The sequence below is a fragment of the Meriones unguiculatus genome, chromosome 11, assembly GCF_030254825.1.
Source record: "Meriones unguiculatus strain TT.TT164.6M chromosome 11, Bangor_MerUng_6.1, whole genome shotgun sequence".
Taxonomy (NCBI): Eukaryota; Metazoa; Chordata; class Mammalia; order Rodentia; family Muridae; genus Meriones; species Meriones unguiculatus.
Genome location: NC_083359.1, coordinates 30,601,134 through 30,625,278, shown reverse-complemented (window position 1 = coordinate 30,625,278; position 24,145 = coordinate 30,601,134). Strand labels below are relative to the sequence as shown.

The window sequence follows — 24,145 nt, the reverse complement described above, 5'->3', positions numbered from 1 at the left end:
TGTACAAGTTTACATTCCCATATGAAGCCAGACATCAACACTGAGGCTTCTCAACACTCATTTTTATTTCCTACAACAATACTGATTGAGTTTCTTCTTAGAGATCCATTTCATTTAAAAGACTCATTTTTTTCAACATTTAAATAAAGCCAGAAAAGGTGTGTTTGAATACTAGTGAATCATACATTTATATATACCATGTTATCAGATGACTAAGTTTTGTATTAATAAATATGTTTTCGATTTGGGAGACCATTTATATATCCTTTTAGACTTAGTTATTAATTACATTATATTGGTTTTAATGAACTTGGTTTTCTAGCATGGATGAATGCGATTTTTCCACTAAGATGTCTTGTGTCAGAGGTATGCTCTTTGATGTGTGGAGGTGGTGGTACCAGTAGTAACTGGAATCTCTTATAAAGTGTTCCAATTACAAGACTGAAGTCACTGAAGTGATTAAGTGACGCTATCTCAAAACTCATAATTTCTCTTGAGAGTAAGTTTCAACAAACCCAGAGCTTGGCCTCCAAGTCTCCCATGTGACTTCTTGTTTGGAGATGTAATCAGTCACTCATCATCTGTGTCATCTACCTTGAAGTCCTTAAAAAGATCTGAGTTGATGCTCTCGACCTTTGAAAATGAACTAAAATAAAATCCTATGTGACTAATTCTATTTGTAGTATTGTGTGTTTAAAAAAAAAAGGAAATGGACTAAGATACATTATTTTTTTCAAGGAGAAATTCAAGAGGTTCAGTGCATGAATAATATATTAGTCAGACATTTTCATTCTATGACAAAATGTCTGACAGAACAAATTAAAGGGAAGAAGATTTATTGGCTCATAACATCAGACATCACAGTTCATACTCCTTGACTTGACCTATTGATCAAGAGGACAGACATCATGGTAATAAGAGTCTATGACTTAGGCTAATGACCTCATGGCAAACAGGAAATAGAGAAGAAGGAAGCAATGCTGATAAGGTGTAGAATTCAAATGCACAACTAATGTAATCTGTGTCCTTCCACTGCGAAAGCTTCCATCCTTTCCCAAATAATACCAACAGCTTGAGACCACACAATGAATACAGATAAGCCCATGTTAGGAGAGTCTGTATTGAAACCATAATAGACAATACACATAGCATATATTTACAACTAAATATCAGCCATTTACTTAATACTTTACAAAGAAAAAAAAGCCAACTTTTTACAAAGTAACATCAAATGTAAAATGTTTTTTAAGTATATGATGGTTTCTGTGGATTATTTGCAATATAATTGGAGTCACTAAGATATGTAACACTGATCTCACGGATAATATTGTTAATTAGCAAATGACAGTCTTAAAGACATTGAAAATATATTTTCTTTGTAATTTAGATGTCCTAAGACTTTTTTTTTGGTATTTTAGTATGTTATTTTAGTATGTTAATATGGTATTTTGGCATGTTAGTCGAGTTTCGTTTTAAAAAAGGAAAGAAACGTATGTGGATACAAAGAGAAAATAATTTTTAAAAATTATATTAGGCAGAAGGTAGACATAATTGTTTGCACCTGTATTGCTACAATGTGACATATTGAGGCAAGAGGATTTTGAAAATGAGGCCATTCTGGAGTACATAAGGAATGTCTGTCCAATCTAAGACATATAGTGAGACCATGATGAGATAGATAGGTAGGCAAATAGATAGATAGATAGATAGATGAAACAAAGGAAAATAAAAGAAAGAAAGACAAAAAGAAAGAATAAAAATTAAAATATCTGAGAAGGGAGTGCTCTGATATTCTGTTCATTTAGTTAGAATAACAGAAGAAAACTGTGCTCAATAACATCCTCAAAATGACAAAAAAAATCCAACCATATTGAAGACAGACAATTGTTTAACAATATGGAAGAGATAAGATAAATATGTTTGTAATCTTGTACTTACTTAGGATTTCTGATATTATATGGATAATATCCACTTATGTGTCCTAAAGAAGCTAAACAACAAGGAGGACCCTAGGGAAGAGGCTCCATCCTCATTCAGAAGGGTGAACAGGACAGACATCAAAACTAGGAGAAGACATTGAACAGGACAGGAGCCTTCCACAGGGGGCCTCTGAAAGACTGTACCCAGCAGGGTATCGAAGCAGATGCTGACACTCATAGTCAAACTCTGAGCAGAGTGCAGGGAATCTTATGGAAGAAGGGGGAGATAGAAAGACCTGGAGGGGACAGGAGCTCCACAAGGAGACTAACAGATCTAAAAATCTAGGCTCAGAGGTCCTGCAGAGATCTATGAATCAACCAAGGACCTTGAATGGAGAGAACCTATACCCCCTGCTCAGGTGTAGCCCATGGGCAGCTCAGTCTCCACGTGGATTCCCTATTAAGGAGAACAGGGGCTGCCTCTGACATGGACTCAGTGGCTGGCTCTTTAATCACCTCCCCATGGTGAGGTTAGATCACAGAGAATAGAGGATTCAAGCAGTCCTGATGAGACCTGATAGGCTGGGATCAGATAGTATGGGAGGAGGACCTCCCTATCAGTCGACTAGGGAGGAACATGGGGCAGGGCGAGGGAGGGAGAGTGGGACCAGGAGGAGAGAAGGGAAGAAGCTACAGCCGGGGTACAATGTGAATAAATTGTAATAATAATAATAATAATAATAATAATAATAAAGATTTCCTAGACAGCTGCCTTCAATTAGAAGGAAAAGATGTGTCCTTACGAATATTTTACTTTTCTTTGTTCTATTATTTCTTAGTATTCAGTTTTTTAAATCCTTCATCAGCATATAAGAATTATAAGAATTTTGTGTTTTCCATTTCAATTGCCATAAGTATGACTTCTTTTGAAATATGCTTATTAGTCATACTTTCTTTTATACAATTAACATCAAATACACATAATGACTCCTAGAAAGCATGAAACACATTTATTTGTTGTTGTTGATTTTGTTCCCCATAATTCATTTAAAATACACAAAAATCTTCCGTTTCGCTAATAAGCATAAACATGAAATAACTTGTTTGGAATCAGCAGTTTAATTAATATTTTCAAGTGTTACCTTGTCAAAAAGTGATTACCTAGTACATCTATCATATTGCAACGCTGATTTAAAAGTCTTTTAGGAGCCTTGCGCAAACATATTTTTATTAATTTTTTTAAGTTTATGTATATGATGGTATATGCATAAATTCATACCTATGTGATAGGCACTAGGGCCTATCTTATTCCCTAGCTGAAGCTGAAGTTAGGGAATAAGAAAGCTAGAAAAAACTCTGGCTGTGACTGGGGATGTGCGCCAGAAGCAGAACAGAAAACTCAGTGGATATAAAAAGTTCTACATCAACTCGCAACTTCGATTTGTCGTACCAGCAGAAACATCAGTGAAGTCGGGGAAAGGAGGGAGCTTCAGGCATAGCCAGTCACTTCAGGTATTTGGGCAGGCTTTCTCTCAAGTTCCCTGGGTTATCCCTGATTAATCCTTAAGGGACACTTATTTTGCATATGCACACCAGCTGATTACACTCCATGCAAACTTATATAAAAAAAAAAAATAGACTCAGTCTCTTGGCATCTGAAACTCTTTCAGCTTATGCAACATTTCCTGAATGGAGTGTTTTCAGTGCCATCCTCTATCACTCTGTATTTAATTCACTTGACACAGTATCTCCTATTAAAACTGAAGCTTGTTCTCTTGATGTAGAGTGGTGAACAGCCAGGCGCAGGGATCCTTCTGTATCTGCTATGCCTGCTTCAACCTGTTAGTCAGCCAAGTAGCATATTGTTGAGTCATCATTGTTAATATAGTTACCTCTTGGGAGACTGGGAAATGTGCTTTTCTGCTGCCACTGGCACCACAAGAGACTATTTACCTCATACAGTTACCCAGAGAAATGAACAAACTAAAAATGTGAAGTGTAGCTTCACAATACATTCAGACCATTTTTACTATTGTAATGTTGACAGATCATCGAGAAGCAAGCTGATGTAGCTATTTTAATATCTGACAAAATTGACACCACCCCAAAACTAATCAGAAGATATAGGGAAGGATGTCATACACTCATCAAAGGAAAATTCCACCAAGGGGATATTGCAATTGTTAAAATATATATACCAAACACATTCTTTTACCCACATTCTCTTACAGTTATTATTATTTTTTTTTTTAAATAGAAACACTATCACAGTCCCATATTGACTCACACGGTGATAAGGGGGGAATTCAATACCTGGCTCTTGACAAACAGACAGATTACGGATCATTAAGACCAAAAGCAACACAAAACAAAACAAAAATAAAAAACAAAGTAGATAGGGAAATACTGGAGCTAACTGATACCATAAACCAAATGGACCTATTAGATAGCTATAAAACATTTCATGTAAACACAAGAGAGGTAACCTTATCTCAATAGCTCATGAAACTTTCTTCAAAATTGACCACATACTTGGACACAAATCCTGTCTCAAAATAAATAAATAAATAAATGAAAATTGAAATACTATATATCCTTTCTGGCCACAGTAGATTAAAGCTTTGTATCAACAACACAGAAACAATAGAAAATTTACAAACTCATGGAAATGGAACAACCCACTATTGAATGAAACATGTACCAAGACAGAATTTAAGAAACATATTAATGACTTTATGTATTTGAATAATACATAAATAAAACATGATATACAACATACCCAAACTTATGAGACACAATGAAGATGGTTCTAAGGGGCAAGCTCATGGCACTAGGTGCCTACACATAATTGGAGGAATATGATATTAGAAACTTTTCAGCACACATGAAAGCTCTAGAACCAAAAGAAATGTACATCAAGAAATAAAGTGAGACCTAAAATCAGTAAAATAAAAACAAACAAAAAAAGAGTACAAATAATCAATGAAATGAAGAAATGATTTCTTGGGAAAATCAATAAGACTGGTTAGCCCTTATTTCCAAGTTAGCAAAATTAGAGGTGAAAAGGGGGACATGCCAATAAAAACCAAGAAATCCAGAGGATCATAAGAACATGTTTTTAAAACCTATACTCCACCAAAGTAGAAAATCTAAAAGACATGAAAAATTATCTCATTATATACTACCTACCGAAGGTAAATTAAGATCAGATAATCAATTAAAATAAACCTATAACTCCTATTAAAATAAAAGTAGCAAGAAAATAATAATAAAATTATCCCAAGCAAACAAAAGCCCTGGGCCAGTTTGGTGTAGTACAGAATTTTACCAGATTATCATAGAGGAATTAATGGCAATATTCCACAAATTATTAAATAAAATATAAGGAACTGTGTCCAAAACTTTTTATAAGACAGGAGTTGATGTGATATCTAAACACATGAAGATACAACAAAGAAATAGTATTACAAATGAATTTTCTTTTCTGAACATAGATACAAGTGTTCTAACATAATACTTGTAAGCTGAATGCAAAAGCACATCAAAAAAATCATCTACCATCATCAAGTAGGCATCACCTCAGAGACAAAGGAATAATTCAACATGTGTAAATCAATAAATGTAACCCAACATATAAACAGACTGAAAGGCAAAAAAGCACAAGATCATCACATTAGATGCAGAAATGGCCTTTGACAAAATCCAAAACCTCTTCATGGTAAGTGTTCTAGAAAGACTAGGGAATCAAATGGATATACCTAAACATAAAAAGGCAATAAAAATACTGCAACCTTAAAGCCAACATCAACCCAAATGGAAAGAAACTCTAAGCATTCTACCATAGTCAGGAACAAGAGAAGGTTTTTCACACTCTCCGTATCTATTCAATATAGATAGGACTTAAAGTCTTAGCTCAAGCAAGAAGAAAATTGAAAGAAATCAAGGGGATATGAACAGGAAAGGAAGATGTCAATGTAACTTTATTTGCAGATGGTATGATGGTATATACATAAGTCATTATACAGGAAATAGATATTTTCAGCAAAGTAACAGGGTACAAAATTAACACACACACAGACATAAGGTTATTGTGTAATTCAAATGCTGATTTCTGTACCCCCCATATCTGTTTGCAATCCTTGCTCTAAAATCCCCTGTCTTAATGCTGTGTAAGCACTGCTCCATAATTGCCCCATAACTGCCCCGTGTATGCTGGTAAAGCTGCTTATGGTGCACAATTGAAGGATTGGCCAACCCATGCTGACCAAAATTGAAAATCACCTCAAGAGAGAGACATAGCCCCTAACACTATTAATGATTAACACTCTGCTTTGATTTGCAGGCAAGAGCCTAGCATAACTATCTTCTTAGAGGTTTCATTCATCAGCTGATGGAAACAGATGTAGAGCTCCAGAGCTATACAATAGGCAGAGCTTGGGGGTTATTGTGTAACAGCCCAGTCTTTATCCCTACACTTCTTACAGGCTGGACATATTCCGGATAGAAAGTTTTATGGGTTGGTTGTTGTCATTTTCTCTTTATTGAAAGTCCCACCTGGTTACAGGAGGTGGCAGTTTAAGGCTCTATATCCCTTCTTGCTAGGAGTCTCAGCTAGGACTTAAACATTTTCTTGACGTCCTGTTGTTGCTTTGTTTGGTTTGATTTTGGTTGAAGGAAGGACTGAGGAATCCAGAAGGATCAAGGACACCACAACAAGACCTACAGAGTAAACTAACCTGGGCAGATGGGAGCTCACAGAAAATTAACCACCAACCAACAAGTATGCATGGGCTGGACCGAGACCCCATACATACATCAGATGTGAAGCTTGGTCATAATGTTGCTCCCTCAACAATTGGAGCAATAGCAATCTCTGACTCTGACATTTGATCACTTTCCAAGAGCTGGCCTGTGTTGTCTGTCCTCAGTGAGAGAGGATGCACTTTGTCCTGCTGCATCCTTGATGTGCCAGGGCTGGTTGGTACCCATAGGGCCATGGGAAGAGGGGAAAAGGTGTAGGAGCTTGTGAGGATGGAAGTGGGAGAAAAGGAGAAAAGAGGCTGTGATCAGGCTGTAAAGTAATTATATAATTAAATTAATGAAAAAAGAAGGAAAATATATAGGCCAATTTAAAAACGAAATAATGTCTAAGCAGAGAATTCTCAAAACATGAACTCAATTGGCTGGCAAACACTTAAATGTCAATCAAAAATATTTTGAGATTTTTATCTTGCACCAGTCAGAATAGCTAATATCAATAAAATAAATAACATCTCATGCTTGCAAGGACATAGAGTAAGGGGCCTCTCATATGTAGCTAGTGGGAGTGCAAAGTTTTGCAGTCAGTATGGAAATTAGTATGGCAGTTCCTCAGAAAGTTGTAAATTACTCTATCTCAAGCTCTAGCTATCCCACTCTTGGGTATATACCCTAAGGATTCTTCATCCCACTACAGAGACACTTGCACAACCATGTTGATTGCTGCTTTATTCATAATAGCTATACATTAGAAACAACCTAGATTTCCTTCACAAATGAATTGACAAAGAAAATTTGGTATATTTACACAATGGAATATTACTCTGCCATAAAAGCATGAAATTTGCCAGGAAAAGAATGGAGCTAGAAAAAAATCCTGAGTGAGGCAACCTAGATCCAGACATATATGATATGATTTCACTTACATGTGGATGTTAGCTCTTAGGTTATTGATAGACAAGCTACAATTGACATAACCACCGATGTTATGTATAAAGGAAAGGACAAAGAGGGAGGAATGGATCCACTTTGAAAAGGAAAATAGAACATGTAGTTAAGGATAAATGAGTGGAGGGATCTGAAATGGGAGGAACAAATAGTGAGGGAAAAGAAGTAGGATCTAGTAAGGGAATAGAGCAAAAGACATCTAAAAGGTCATATATGTATATTTGAAGTCAGTGTAAGAGAAATTGCCAAATAATGTAGGAAAGAGAACTTGACATCTCTTGTCACCAAATGAAACTTTTAGTTATAGAAATGAGTTACATCTAATCAAGTTATTGGCCACAGGGGACTCATGGGAACATCCAAACATCACAGGCTATTGCCAAAGCTATTGGTAGCTTTCCACAAACTGACAGTAAGTTCTTTTTGATGAAGACAACACCTACACAACTCATTGGACATGGAGAACTCCAGCTGATTCCTACATATATCCTTCACAGCTACAGATTAATTTTACTGGAATGTACTCTGCATGCTACCCAGAAAAAAAGGTAAATGGGACTCAGCTCAAATCTCTTTGAGGAGGACTTTGCAGCCAGTCCTGAAAATACCTGAAAAAACAGGGTCAGATGAAAGGGGAGGAGGTCCTCCCCAATCAGTGGACTTGGAAATGGGCAGGAAGAAAATGAGGGTGGGAGGGTGGGGTTGGGAGGGAATGAGGGAGGGAGTGGGATACAGCTGGTATACAGAGTTAAAAAAGTGTAACTAATAATAAAAAATAAAAATAAAAAAAATCTCTTTGATCCACAATGGTGACCGCCTGCAAGATATTTTAGTGCCATTGTGGCACAAAGCTTCTGAGAATAACTAACAATGATGTGATTCGACTTATAGCCCACTCCATGAGATGGAAGCCATATCCAAAATGATTGGGTGGGTAAGATTCTGAGACTAGTTAGGCCAGGCACCTAGTAGGGGACCAAATACTATTGCTCTGCTAACAGAACAAAGCTATAGAATGACTTTTACTGACAATTTGCTGACTATAGTCATACATCAGTAACTTGCTCAGCCATCATCAAAGAAGCTTCCTCCTAATGGAAACAGATACAAAGTCCAGCCACAAGACAATGTTCAGAGAATGACAGACTTAGAATACTTAGCAATAAACCGGCTGTCTCCATGGCATCCCTCCTCTCAGTAATAAGGGAGATTGCAGAAGAGGAGGCAGCTAGAGTGAGAGAGGAAGAGGGGATAGAAGACATACAGGCACAAGGCCTAAACACAGCCCAATAAGCATACATGCACATATGTGCTCAGAGACATGCACAAGGACCTGCATAGGTCTATACCAGCTGAGGACCTAAAGCTGACAGAAGTAGAGACAAGTGTCCATCCCTAACCCAGAGGCTAGCTCCAATTGTCAATCCCTCTCAAATGAAAACATTCTTTCTTCCAAAGGAGTGTCACTGGGGAAACAAACCACTCTTAAGTTTAGGCTCCATGACCAACAGTACATTGCCAACACAAAATGAACTAACTCAATGGCAACTTCGGAGATACATTGTCTCATGATGTTAAATCAGTGCATTTTGTTTTGCACCATAGTGGTCCTTTGTATACATATATTATGCCCTCTGGTATTGAGTTTATTATTTACTTTTTGACAGAAATTGGGGGGACTTCTAAGTGTTTGAATGTGTGTTTCTGTATCTATAATATGTTTCTTGTGCTTTTTTTGGCTCTTTTTTTTTTTCAATGCAGTTTATTCAGGAACCTTGAACAATCCTCGGACCCCGGGGAAAGCCAGCCCACAGCTTAAATAGCCTCTGGGTAGCCAACCCCAGCGTGCCACGTGGGCAATGCAGATAGGTCCACATACATGGAAGAAAGCCAGATCCTTGGCCTTAGCCAAATGTGGAGTCCTTCGTGACAGAGAGCACTCACCATCTGGAAGGTGGAAGGTGGAAACCAGCTCCATCTTTAAGGCGCGGCATTCCGCAGCTCTCTACAGTTCCCCCTTTTTGTTTTAGACGCATCAGGCAAGAGTAGAGGTCTGATCTCTGATATTAGAAATAAATTGGGACTTTGTACTGATGTTCATTTAGGTGTCATCCACCCAAAGAGCATCAGACCCGTCCTATACCTTTTTCTCAGAGGCGGGACCTGGGGCATCAACTCGCATGCAATCAGACTTGCTTTTCTCTGGGTCCAAAGCGGCTGACCCTGAGTGCAGTGATTAGCCTCGCATCCTGAGCGTAATATTTTAGCTTTTTATGGTAGCCAACCATGCTTGGGGAGACTGTCCTGCTTCAATGGCTGTAAAGGCCTGAATGGTCATGGCTGCATTATCACGGTAAATTCTACCAGAGTGGACGCAGGACTAGCCACAGGATTATCATCATGGATTGCTGCAGCTATGAATCATCTGAAGGAATGGGCGGGCATGGGAGCGTTAGCAGGCCTTCTGGTGTTGGTCTCCTTGGTTTGCCTGTGGTATATATGCAAGATTAGAGTCTCACAACAGCGTAATGCAGCCATGGCTCTTTTTTTTTTTCTGTGTGTTTTTGTTTGTTTGTTTCTGGGTTTTGGTGTCATTGTTCGAATTTGTTTTATCTTATTTTGCTTTATTTTGTTGTTTGATTTTATTTTATTTTTATTATATTTTGAGACAGAGTTCCTTTGTGTAGTGCTGGCTGGCTGTCTTGAAACTCTCTCTGTGCCCAGGCTGGCCTCAAACTCAAAGAGATCAACCTGCCTCTGCCTCCCAAGTGCAAGGATTAAAGGTGTGTGCCATTACTGCCCAGCTTACAGTATTTTATCATTCCTTAACTGATTATTTTCTTTCTTTCTTTCTTTTTACCTAAGAAGACACAGAAGTGTGTGAATCCAGAGGGGAGAAAAGGTAGAGAGGAAATAGGAGGAGTTGGGTAAAGGAAAGTAAAAAGTAATCACAAAATATGGTATAAAAATATTAATTTTCAATAAAACACTATTTTTGAAAGAGTGTCAGCACCTGAAAAGGAGATAGTTGATTCAAAATATTAATGTTCATTTGTCTTATTTTAAAAGAAACACATGATAATATAAAAACACAAAAGAAATATTTGGGAATATAGAGAGTAATGACAAACCTGAAAGTAAAATTAAATAAACTTAGGAAGTTGTTAGTGCAATAGAGAGATCTATTTGTGAGTAATTCAGTAATTCATGAATCGTGATAGAGATTATTTACAAGCCTGTCTTAGCAGATGCATCAGTAGTGTATCTGAATTTAATTTACTTCAAATAAATGGGTTATTTTTCCCTGTAATACTACACATACCCACAATATAGAATAAAGTTTAGAAAGTTTATCCCAAATTCCTAATAATCCATAATTACATTGGTGTTCTAGCTAAATGAACCTTGGTAATTTTGTTGTAAAATATATTGGCAAAATTAATTTTCTTTGAGTGTGATAAAATAAATTATCTAATATAAACTGTTTTGTCAGTTTTCCAAATTTAGTTTAAAACCAGTACCCTTCAATTAAGAATATTGGGATATTACTGAAAGGAACAGGCTAGCTTTACAGGTTTCTTTATAAATTCTATACCCCATGTTAAACTAAGATCTCCCAGTACTTTTCCAGAAAACAGGAGGTGAATTGAGACAAGACCTCATCCTGTTGCAAAGGAACTGGAAAGGTCTCCTCCCCGCTATGGAGGAGTGTCCAGATCTGCAGTAGAAGATAACGTTGCCTGGACCAGTCCAGACTTCACAGCTCCCCCACCCACACTGGGGCAGGACCAGATGGACTTGGCACCTAAAATGAACCAATCATTTTAAAAGTCAACTACGCAATCCAGTGTTGCCAAGCTTGCAACCTCCGCGATTCCTGCTCTCCTTCCTTTAAAAACCTCAGACTTCTGTCTCTCATGGCTGTTCCTCGCTGGTTTTGTGGGGGACAGCCCCATCGTACAATAGCTCAATTAAACCTCATGCTATTGCATGGATGATAGTTCTCCTGAGTTCTTTTCATCCCCCTCGGGAAGTTAGGGTCCCCCTCTTGGGCCTAACAGTAGAACACTACTTTATTATAAAACCTACTAAGACTCTTTTGTTGATAGAAAAGGTAAACTTTTAATTTTTAGGTGCATATGAAAACTAGTTCCATAATATGTTTTGTAAAGTATTGTATCATCTTTAACATTTTGTAACATACAACAGTAACATACATATGTTAATATCATAAAGGTAATGCCAAGCTACGTGTGCTGAAAGTCTGTCTTAATACTTCCAATACTAAAGGTTTGTTTATGGAACCACTGACACAGCATAACTCACAAAAACATCAATATTGAGATTTTTTGATAAATAAAAGTGTAATCTCAACATCCTGTCTGTAATCAACAAAAGTTAAATATGATACACAAAAACAGCTCAAGGGGTGTGATTAGAAGATGATTAGGAAGAAAGATAACTGAAGAAGCCCAGCCTTGTGACCAGTCTCTAGTCTCTAAAAACCTTGGCACATTTTTTTATACCTTCAGGAAGGTATAAAACAGTGTGCCTTTTCTCCATATGGCAGCTACCTGTTGCTCAGAAACAAAGTAAAAATGAAGAAATAAAAGATGATTCCTTGTCTTTAAAGGGCAGTTCTTAGTAATGTCTCCTCTTGGTAGATTTTAAGTCTTTATTCAAAGTTCACAAAGTATATAAAGTCATAATTTGTGAATAGTGAGTAGTATATGCTTACATTGCAGCACAAGATCCTTGGAGAATTTTAGGAAACTTGAGTCTATTGCAATTTTGATTAAAACATTTTTTATTTCATTAACACCTAATTTACAAATGCAAACCATTCAAAATGTATCAGAACAGATGTAGATAATAATTATAATTTAGATTGAAATCTTCATCTCCTAATCAGATATTTTAACTCTCCTAACATAAGAAGAAAACTTTTAATAAGATATTTAAAAAATTCTATTATCTAAATACAGAGGTGCACAAAGTTACGTTACTATATTCTGACAATTTGCTCATCTCACAGATGTTCAACAAGAGTTATGTTGAAGTGTTTGGTTTATAAGTGATGTGCTCAGAACTGATAAGACAACCTACAGCCAATGTACAAACACTTTGCCACTGAGTCGCTTTCTATTGCAGACCTTACACATTTAGCTAGTTGTTTGAGAGTTTTTTAAATATATGGGTTTTTTTTTCCAAAATTTTATTTAATTTACGTGGTTGATAGTCTATTCACTATGCATAAAAACCAATACAAAGCAGAAATAATTTTGCAATACAAATATGAATATTAAACCAACTTGAGCACAATATTCACTATCAGTTTTAACATCTAACTAACTCTGTAAAAACACTAAGACCCAGCTCCAACTCAAAAGCAACAGGAATGATGTAACTGCCCTGTGTAAGCTGAGTAAGGAATCTGTGCTTTCATAGGAATGGTCCTCATCTCAGTGTGCTACTACTCACTCAACATCTTTCAGTTCCACACACAATGCCAGTTGTAGCATTTGCTTCCATTGGCCTTTCAGAAAGAAAGGAATCCATTCCCCAACAGGTCTCCTGTGAGCTTAACTGTCCTTTGCATTCCGCTTATTCATATCCTGGATAACAGTAGCTTTTAATTACTCCACTTCCTCCTCACATTCCTCATCATTGTCTCCTTAATGTTTAAATTGAGATTGTTCAGACACTTCTTAGCACCCAAGTCTTCTTACCATTCTTATGTTATATGTGTCCTTATAACACACCAGATGTGAAGAGATCAGGTTCTATAACTCACAGTAGCCTGGAATGATTTCATACAAGTCCAAAGATACAGGAAAGGAAGTAAAACTTATTTAAACTTTTAGTTTTTCATGATTGAGAGGAATAACAAGGGTATCTCTAAGAAGAGACTGTAATATCTCATTGTCTTTGAAAAGCTTGTCCCAAAATGAATGGGATATTTCCCCAATACTTTACATTGTGAATAGGTCCCTTTTTCAGAAGAAACACTACACTATATTATGTGTAGGTAGCTCTAAGAAAGTGGAAATAGAAAAATGGCAGTTTTCTTACCTTACAGGAAATAACAGACTCTGTGACAAGACTTCATCTATCTAAAATTAAAAAAAAAAAAGAAAGAAAAACTGTCAATATTTACATGTCAAAACAATTATTCTTCAGGCAATCAAAAAATGAAATACGACATTCAGCAATTATGGATCAGTTTTTAGTAGGTAAATAGAAAGACAGATGGTATCATCACATTTTTTTTTTTTTTTTCAAAACGTTATCTCATGTAAACCAAGTTAGGCTCCAGGTTTCTATATGGCTGGTTATATAGAAAATATTGGACTTCTGATTCTACCACCTCTTGAGTGACAGGATTATAAGCATGGCCATGAATGATGGCTTGCTTTACACAGGTCTAGGAACTGAACCCATTTTCTCGTGCATAATAGGCATTTTACTGAGCTACATCTACATACTTTATTTTTACTGAATAAGAATGGATAAAATAATATGACATGATTATAACTCAGAGTGCCATGAACAGAAAATAGCACAAGCAAGTCTCTAAAAAGAATTTGGATTATAATGCATACTACTGTTATGTGAGAACACAATTGAAATTTAAACTCCATTTGAGACCCCCCACTAGCATCTAACATAGTCTCTGGGCTTACTCCATGACAGGCCTCAGTTCACCGTCAAAAGCAGCAGGCCTAAGTTTCCATTTCCCTGAAGTGAGTTAACATTTACTTTAAAAAAACAAAAACAAAAACAACAACAACAAAAAAAAACAGAAAATGGGCAGCCGATTAGAGGCCGCCAGACCCTCTGCCAGAGCCTCTGCTGGACCGTCTTGAGGAAAGGTAAGGTTGCATAACTCATGACCAACCCAAAAGTTTGCTGACCACCTCAAAAGTTACGCACACTTTTTTGCCCATGCTTATGAGTTCGAATGCTCCAATCATACTGAAGATTACCTAACCCACCCAACAATTCCCTTATGAGTACCTATAAAAGAAACTTGTGAGCTCAATCTGGGGTTCTTCACTATTTTGCTTTGCATAGGCGGGAACCCCAGTGCACTGGAATTATGTAGAATAAATTGCTCTTTGCTGTTTGAATACTGTATCAGTCTGAGGTGTTTTCCTCAGCGAGCTTGTTTTCTGTTGCCATTGTAAATACTATGGCTGAGAGCATCTTGAGAAAGAATGGGTTTATTTTAGCTTTCAGATCATCATCAAAGGAAGGGAAGGCACTACTAGATTTGAGAGACCAAAAGATTAAAAATCAGCTATTAATATTTAAGGCCTTTACTAGTTGGGTGGAGAAGTCCAGTAATGCCCTGAGGGGAAGAACAGCCTTACTGCAGTCTTTCCTCACTCACTAGAGATACAGTTGCTAGGAAACTGGCCCATCCCCCTAGGGAGGGACAACAGATCATTAATGGTCTGGGGACCTTCCTATAGCCAATCAATTCAAAATGTAGCATTTTGACCAATAGATGCCTGCCAGGCAGGAATCACCCCTGCCTTGGGCATGCTGGGAGGGACCAGAATCTTTAAATCACCCAACTAACCTGAGCACAGGGCACTTTGCTGTCACTGCTTTGGCGGGGGAGGGGGTAGGGTGGGGTGTGGGCCCAAGCTGCAGCTTGTTATTTTTAATAAAAAGGACCTCATGTATTTACAGCGGAGTCTGTTTATTCCTGGTCTTTTGGGGTTCGCAAACTGGGCAGAACAGATTTAGTGATTGAACATCTGTTGGAATATTGTAGAATTTTATGATTTTCACACTCATGTTAGACCATAGCCTATCATCATATCCCTATGTATCATTCTCCTTTGGTTTCTGGTGAGAAAGTGACTCTAATATGCCATAATATATCACTTGCTAAATCCATGTCCAGAATATTAAAAAAAAATCTTTTGTTCAAGGACATAATAATAAGGCAAGCATGATGGTCAATGCTTGGAATTCCAGTACTCAGGAGACAGAAGCAGACAGGTCTATGTGAGTTCAAAGCAAGAAAAAGCAAAAAGATTAGTATCTGTTATGATGTTGAAAATAATATGTTTCAGTAAAAAGAGAAAATTTTGTATCTGGATCAGTCCTACATTGGACTCCCAAATATTGCCCAAGAAAACATTTCTTGCTTCTAAATCAGATTTGAATTATCTACTGTTTTATACACTGTTGAAACAAAAAATGTAATTTCTTTTTTAAAAACTATTATCATTATTTTTTACAAATTATTCACCTTGTATCCTGGTTGTAGTCACCTCCCTCATCTTCTCCCTGCCCCACCCTTGCTCCCTCCTTCCCCCAATCCCTCTCCCCTAGTCCACTGATAGGCAAAGTCCTCCTCCCCTACTGTCTGATCCTAGCCTATAAGGTCCCAACCAGAATTCCTGGATTCTCTTCCACTGTGGGCTGGCTAGGTCACCCCTCAAGGGAGAAGTGATCAAGAAGTAGGCAACTGAGTTCATGTCAGAGACTGTCTCTTCTCCCCTTACTAGGGCACCTACATGGAGACTGAGCTGTCTGTATGTCCTTTCTATGCATGGTCTTTAGTGGATGCATCAGTCTCTGTAGTCCTCCCTAGGCCCTGTTTTTTTAGGCTTTGTTGTTCTCCTTGTGTGGTTCCTGTCCCATCCAGTTCTTTCAATATCCCCCTTCTTCCATAAGACTCCCTGCTGTCTGTCCAAAGTTTGGCTGTGTGTCTCTGCATCTGCTTTGATTCCCTAATGGGTAGAGTCTTTTAGAGGCTGTGATAGGCTTCCATCTTGTTCCCTCTCCTTTACCACTTCCGGTATGTAAACTGTTTTCCCTTCTGAATGAGAATTAAACATCTTCCCTAGGGTCTTCCTTGTTGTTTAGCTTTGAAAATTAATCTGATGCTTTCTCAGAAAACTAGGAATAGTACTACCTCCAGATCCACTAAAAACACTCCTGGGCATATATCTGAAAAATACTCAACAAGGATATTTGCTCAACTATGTTCATAGCACGTTTTTTTCATAATAGAGAGAATCAGGAACCAACCTAGATGACCTTCAAATGTAGAATGAATATAGAAATCGTGGTGCATTCACACAACGGAATACTGCTTGGCTATTAAAAACCAAGAAATCATGCAATTTGCAGACAAATGGATGGAACTAGAAAAAAAAATCATCCTGAGTAAGATAACCCAGAAGAAGAAAGATACACATAGGGTATACTCACTTATAAGTGGATATTAGCCATATAATATAGGATAAACCACTAAAATGTAATTCCTTTAGAATACAAGATATCAATATTAAAGTTTCAGAACTACTTATATTGCTCATGTAGCTGCAAACAAACCATGTGGTTGATGTTCACAATTTTTTGCTTGTCAACAAAAAAGGATACTACAGTCTAACTCTGAGTTAGACTTACTAATACATATTAATTCAGTCCTTAATGCATAGTTTACAAATGTTTATTCCTATTTCATGCAAATGAAAACCCATTGTATGATTATCTTTCTTAAAATCAATTGGTTGTCTTTTCATAATGATTTTGAGAAAGACAATAGAAACCCTGACATCCAGGAGCTGATATGAAACTGTTAGCTATGTTGGGTGCTGTGTTGAATACAAGGCAGATATGTTACCATAATAAATCAAGGACAATAATATTACACAATCAACAACCCTAACTCTGTCTGTATTAAGACAGTATGAGAATATTACTCAAAGAAAGAAGTGACCTAACATCTTTCTGTCATTGTAAATATCAGTGAATGCCAATCAATTCCAAGAAGGAGCTTTATATCTATTTGTTCTAGATAAGGGCAATCGGGATGTGATGCTCAAACCAGAGAACCCAAATCACTAGCTCCACACATAGGTCCTACAAGAAGATCAGCTCTTTTCTCCGTGCATAGTCTTTCATTTGGTAAGGTGTCATCAGACCCAGCTTTGTTTCATATATGGTCTTGTTTGGCTTTGGTTCCAGTCCCTTCTGGAATCCACCTTTCTACCACTTAAATAAGAGAACTGTTACTTTCATGCATTCCCTACTTTGCCACCCTCCTGGGGTTTGGAGCCTTCACTTTGCTGCTTTCAAACCATAGTTAAGACAGTTGAATACATATTAGCCTGAACCAGTCTTTCTTTAGAAAGGTGTTGCTTATCAAACATCTAATTTTACACATCCATTTTGATACTTAGTGAGTGAAAGAATGTCAGTAGCTGTTATCTCCAGAGACAAGCTACATTCTTCCTAGTGCTAAACCAGTTGTGAGCTGTGATCTATCTGGGTGTTTGCAGATAAGCTGACAAATGCATACCTTTAAGGGGAAAAGCAATTTTCTCATATGCTTCATATCGTAGTGTGTCAAAATCCTCTAATTCCTTGGTTTTGTTTTAAATGAAGAAAGGTTGGTCGGTGACTAAAAATTCTGTTTTGATAGCTCCAATCTTTGTATACCTCACAGGAATTAACAGAAAGCAGCTTCAGTCAGAACAATGTTTAGAAAATATAAGTTTGTACCTTGTCATTATATTTCACATTTTTGCTTAAAATTGCAATGAGAATACTTGCTTCCTAGCTCCCTTTTCATTTAATTCAATTGATACTTTTCATTTGTGCTCTTTAAAAAGTATTTTTAAAATTGTATTCTACATAATGTGACACATAAATTGCACACTGTGGAAAGGATTGTCTGCCTCCTCGAATGAAACCATTTTAATCTCAAGAGTTTTATTATCTGTTAAAACCTATTTAAATATAGGCATTCAATTTTACATTACTTGACATTTATGGGGAAGCTATTTTACAGCAGGAGGCTTCTGAATAGCCTAAATCACAACAAATATTCATGATTAAATGACATGCTATATTAAAAAATATGGGAAAAGGATGATCTAAATACTCCTGGCAGTTCACACATAGGGATATATTTAACACAAGTTTGAACGAGGGATTAGTTAATAAAGATTTTATGTTTCACAACTGCAACCTTACAACTATAACCTATGACCATAGTTAAGACCTGCTTAATAATTTATTAATAAACAGAAAAATAGACACCTACTTACCATCTGTATTTTTTCAATCAGCAATTACATTTTCTACATTTTTTTCAAGTAGAAAATAACAGTGATGTTAGGTGAACTAGTTATAAACAGAGTGAATCTTGCCACGTATGTGTTTGATTTTTTTTTTTTCACTAAAACAGATATACAATTCTTAGCCATAGTTTGAGATATGGAACAACTTTTTTTTCTGTAACTTTTATTTCAGATTGTTTGTTTCAATTATGCTTAAAACGAACTGAGAAAAACAGCTATTACACTTTGGGATTTTGTTGTTGTCTTTAGCTTGTTTTTTAAAACTGGCATACTAAACCTGATATATGGCAATTCAAACCAAGTTTTTGTGAGCAAGAAGCAAATTCAGTGAAAAATTTTATATAACATAGAAAAAAGTCTACATGAAACTTCAATCTATCAAATGGCCACTGAAAAATGAGGTAATTACCTAAAATAATTTGCATGTTAAGAGCTAATGCAATATTACAAAGTGAAGTCCATTTGTGAAAGCAAGGCATAATTTCCTGATTAATGTCTCATGCGCGATATTCCTCCATGCTCTGTCAGAGCCCAAATAACAATATGGCCAATCAATCAAAATAAAAAGAAAAGATGCTCAGACAAGAATAGAACTGGAGCTCTAACAGACCATGATTTATAAACAGTGAAATTCGGGGTTATTCAGAGATAAGCATGGTGTGTTGTGTCCTTAACACAAGACATCGAGATTTTAATTGGTGTAATTGTAGATTTTAGTGGTGCATGATTAACATGTGAAGGCCAAAAAAGATTATAATTTTTTCAGTTTCAAAATGTCAACTACTAAGTTATTGAAGAAAGACCCATTTTGAAATATCAATCTGTAACACAGCTCTGCCAAAAGTTACGATTTGAGTGATATTTACCCAGGAAAAACTAAGAATGTCAGTGGAGTAATATGGCCAGATTCCGTACAGAAAGTCTAGGGAACATTTCTCTCTTTGGTGTGAAGTGGAAATGTACTTTCTAGGGAGAGAATTAATTCTCCCTGCCGTCCTGAGGCAGGCATAGAGATAAACAAAGAGGAACAGGTAAGGCAAACCACATTAATAACACAAAGGCCAGAGGAATGAGCACTGACCAGTCACTTGTTAATAAACTCCAAATGGGATTCATATACTGTGCGGCTTATGTGAAAATAGAAAAATCTTTCAAGATATTAAGCCTATTTGTGGAAATCCTTAAGAAGCAGGGATTTGGTTACCTATCAAGAGGACACTGATATCTGTCAGACAAGGAAAGCCTGTTGTGAGTTCTGACAGGGTGCTCCTAAGCTATCATAGTGGGTAACATTGTCTTTAAGGAAGTCATCTTAACCCTTTTCATGACATTTTAAAAATCAGAAACCTGAAGAGGGAGAAGACAGGGAACAGGACAGGAGCCTACCACAGAAGGCCTCTGAAGGACTCTACCCAGGTATCAAAGTAGATACTGAGACTCATAACTAAAATTTGTATAGAGTGCAAGGCATCTTATGAAAGAAGGGGGAGATAGAAAGACCTGTTGGGGACAGGAGCTCCACAAGGAGAGCATCAGATCCAAAACTTCTGGGCCCGGGGGTCTTTTCTGAGATGAACACACTAACCAAGGACCATGCATGGAGATAACCTAGCCCCCCTGCTCAGATGTAGCCCATGGCAGCTCAGTGTCCAAGTGGGTTCCCTAGCAATGGGAAGAGGGACTGTCTCTGACATGAACTCAGTGGCTCTTTGATTACCTCCCCCTGTTGGGGGAGCAGCCTTACCAGGCCACAGAGGAAGATAATGCATCCAGTCCTGATGAAACATGATAGACTAGGGTCGGAGGGAAGGGGAAGAGGACCTCCCCTATCAGTGGACTTAGGGAAGGGGATGGAAGGAGATAGGTTAGGGAGGGTGGATTGGAAGGGGATGAGGGAGGGGGCTACAGCTGAAATACAAAGTAAATAAACTGTAATTAATAAAAGTAAATAAATTTTTAAAGATCAGAAACCTGGAAGTGATATGATAAGACAACATGGCGAGTGATTATAGGTACTGACTAGAACCAACTCTTGATTGGTTTTATTAGCACTAGACAGTGATTAATACTTAGCTCTGTGACTGCTTTTGTTAAGTGCTAAATTGTCAACACTGGGTTTATCAATATTTTTATTAAATCAGCCATGTGTCCTCTGGCCCTTTATTTGACTTTCAGATAAACTTATTTAAATTATTAAAACATGTTGTTAATGTAATATGAATAAAAAAGTATATGATAATAACACTTGGAAATAAGACAAATTTTCATAAATATAATTAAGATATCAATATCTATCTTATTAAATATGTTTTTAACTTGGCTTCAAAATCCACAAATCTCTCTTCCTGTTATAAGGACTTTTCTTTGTTAGTCTGCCTGAGGAGTCCTCCTTATATTTTAGAACTTTTAATATTGAAATGATCCTGCTGGGTGTGGTGGAGTTTATAATCCCAGCAGTCTGGGAGGAAGAGACAGCTGGACTGTTCTGAGTTTGAGGTCAGCCTGGTCTACAAAGAGCATCCAGGACAGTCAAGGATACATAGAGAAACCCTGTTTCAACACACACACACACACACACACACACACACACACACACGCACGCACGCACGCACGCATATGAATGATCTAAAATTCAAGCATTTTGCCCTTACACTTGTTGAATTTACTTGAATCTAGAGTCCTCATGGAACTCCTTTGCTGTAAATGCCATCACCACGGAGAACTCCCTAGCCTTGTATCCATGTTGTACTCCGTGTATGGTTTTCAAACACTTTTTAAGTGTTATCCTGTCAAATCTAATATGGATAAAGAACAAAGATCTCGTCTTCCCTAGCATAACGTCTTCTACAACTTGGATATTTGCAGTTCTAATCCTTCTAAATTGTTCCAAGCCTCAACAATTCGACTCATTCTTATCTCTGTGGGGAGACTTTGGAAATATATCTCAGAGTAGTCAATTTTTTACACCTCAAGGCTCAGTCAACCCTGAATCAAAATACTTTTGCATCTTGAATGAGGATGCACACTTTAAATCTTATCACTAGTCTTCTAAATAATACATCTTAGCAACTATTTACGCTACACATATCTTTCTGTGTTAAAACTTCTCTAAAGATTTTTTTAAATTATAGAGGAATATATGCAAACTTATATGCAGATAGGGTACATTTTATATAAAGAATTCAAGTGCCTGTAAAGTGGAGTTTTAAAGGCACGGAAAGAATTCCTTAACTGGAGGAAAACCTATATAAACCTCCAGAGTCTGACACTACCTACTGCTTTCCACTGCTAAAACTCAGTCCAAAACATCATCTTATTTCTACTTGATTGCTTTATGAGCACCAATTGTCTCTGTGTTTGTGCTTTCTTTGTAAAGAAATAGTGTGCTAGGATCAGAGGGAAGGGGAGAAGGACCTCCTTTATCAGCGGACTGGGAGAGGGACTTGGGTGGGGAAGAAGGAGGGTGATATTGGGAGGGGAAGAGGAAGGGAGGTACAGGGTGGATACAAAGTGAATAAACTGTAATTAAAAAAAATAAAAATAATTAAATAAAAAAGAAATAGTGTGCAAGTTTAATATGTATGTCTTATAAGTCACAAAACTCATTAATTCTACAAGGATGTGTTCAGGCAAGTAGTTCCTTCTTGTTTAGTCTTAGAAGGTCAGAAGAGATACCTGAAAACATGATTGGATCAAAATGATTGAATGACTATTGGGGGAGGAACCGGAATATACTGAGGAGCTACAGTTAGAATATTTCTCCAATTGTTTGGTTAATTAAAAACAAAACTGAGTCTGGGGAATATAGGTTTATAGTTCTACACCAGGAGTCATTGTCAAAGTCATGATTAATGTGAAACTCTTGGTATAGAATAATTCAGTTCATTATCAACTCTAGCTGATTTATTTGTCTTAATATCAGCTATAATTAAGACCATGCCATGCATGTATATTCACATTTAAATGCATATTAAAAGACAAGCAAAATTATACTGGTTATATGAATACAAATTAGGTCATGTCTATGTCAGTGAGGTCACAGTTATACTGTTTTCTCTTTCTCCTTAAAGTTTAAATTTTAATAAGGATTTAATATAATTTCTCTATAATTTAGAAAAATGAAGAAAAACTAATGTTTTTGTTTATGTCCATATAGCTTCACTAATTATTCACAATTTATCTTTGTATATGCTAGATTTATTAAATATTAACATTTTGAATATTGTTGGTTTTATTTTTCTACATAAGGTATAAAAAGGAATCACTTGCTGACTTTAAACAGCAATGAAACATTGTTTTGAAAAATTAACGAATATTTTCCTTGAAATATGCTTCAAATTGTAAGGTCGTTTAAACAGAGAACCCACACTTTGCCTCTTTTATTGCACAGCATGGTCTGGTTAACACAAACTGTCTACTACTTTTTCATTTTCTGTTGAAAACTTGCAGATAATTTTCATGAAATAAGTACAGTCACAATATTTTCAGTAAATAATTTATTGTAATGTGAATATTTGAGAAACCTTTCTTTCTTTCGGCATTCAAATTCCCTGCCTTTATGTGCTGCAAGTGAATTTATATGATGAAGGGTACACTTAAGATGTCTAAGTACCCAAAATTAATTAATCAAAAATACTTTAGAATATTGTATATTCACTTAAATCATCCAGAAATATATATAATAATGAAGAAAAAAAATAGAAGAGCAAACCCAGTAATACGACATTTGCTAAGTACATCTTCCACTGAGGACATTGTGCATATGATTTTATTTTAAACTTACTTTAAAGAGAGAAGGCGTGGTTGTATTTTTATATGGCTAGGTGCACATGAGTGGTCAGAAGAGGACACTAGATCCACTGCAGCTGGAGTTATAGGTGGGGGTGAGGAACATAAGGTGGGCTCCGGGTACTAAGACCTAGTTGAGTTGTCTAGAATAACAGTGTGAGCTCTGAGCCACTTAGCCATTTCTTTAGTCCCCATAATATTGTATTTACAACTGACAATACTATCTACTGTGGAGGTATCTTTAAGTTTATTTGACAGAGAGAGAGATTTTTTTTCAGTTTAAAGAATTCTCTGTTCCAAGTCACCAAGTTGAAGAGACTATGCTTTGCTGCTATGGTATAATTTGAACCTGTTTCAGAATCTACCATCTTAACCAATAGATTAGATCACCTCTGCATAGTTGCTTTCATTCTTGGTAAACAAGAGAGAAGACAGAAGAGCAGAGCAATAAATCTGAAAATCAAGATCTGAACTGAAGTTCCTTGAGTATAGTCCTACAACCGTGGAAACTCTTACACATACTATGTTGCATCATAACTCATAATAAACATATTGTAAAATCAGACTAATTATCTATCAACATTGAGATGAAGAAAAAATATAATATAATTATATAATATA

The 24,145-nt window shown here is 36.6% G+C and overlaps 1 long non-coding RNA gene across 1 annotated transcript in view; it reads right to left on the bottom strand.

The window, feature by feature from the left end:
* The window catches only part of LOC132646521 (uncharacterized), a 613,231-nt gene that overhangs the window by 313,901 nt on the left and 275,185 nt on the right, over nucleotides 1-24,145 (bottom strand). Inside the window, exon 2 of the long non-coding RNA XR_009584820.1 lies at nucleotides 13,698-13,738. This is a non-coding gene — a long non-coding RNA (uncharacterized LOC132646521). The remainder of the gene's footprint in view (nucleotides 1-13,697; nucleotides 13,739-24,145) is intronic.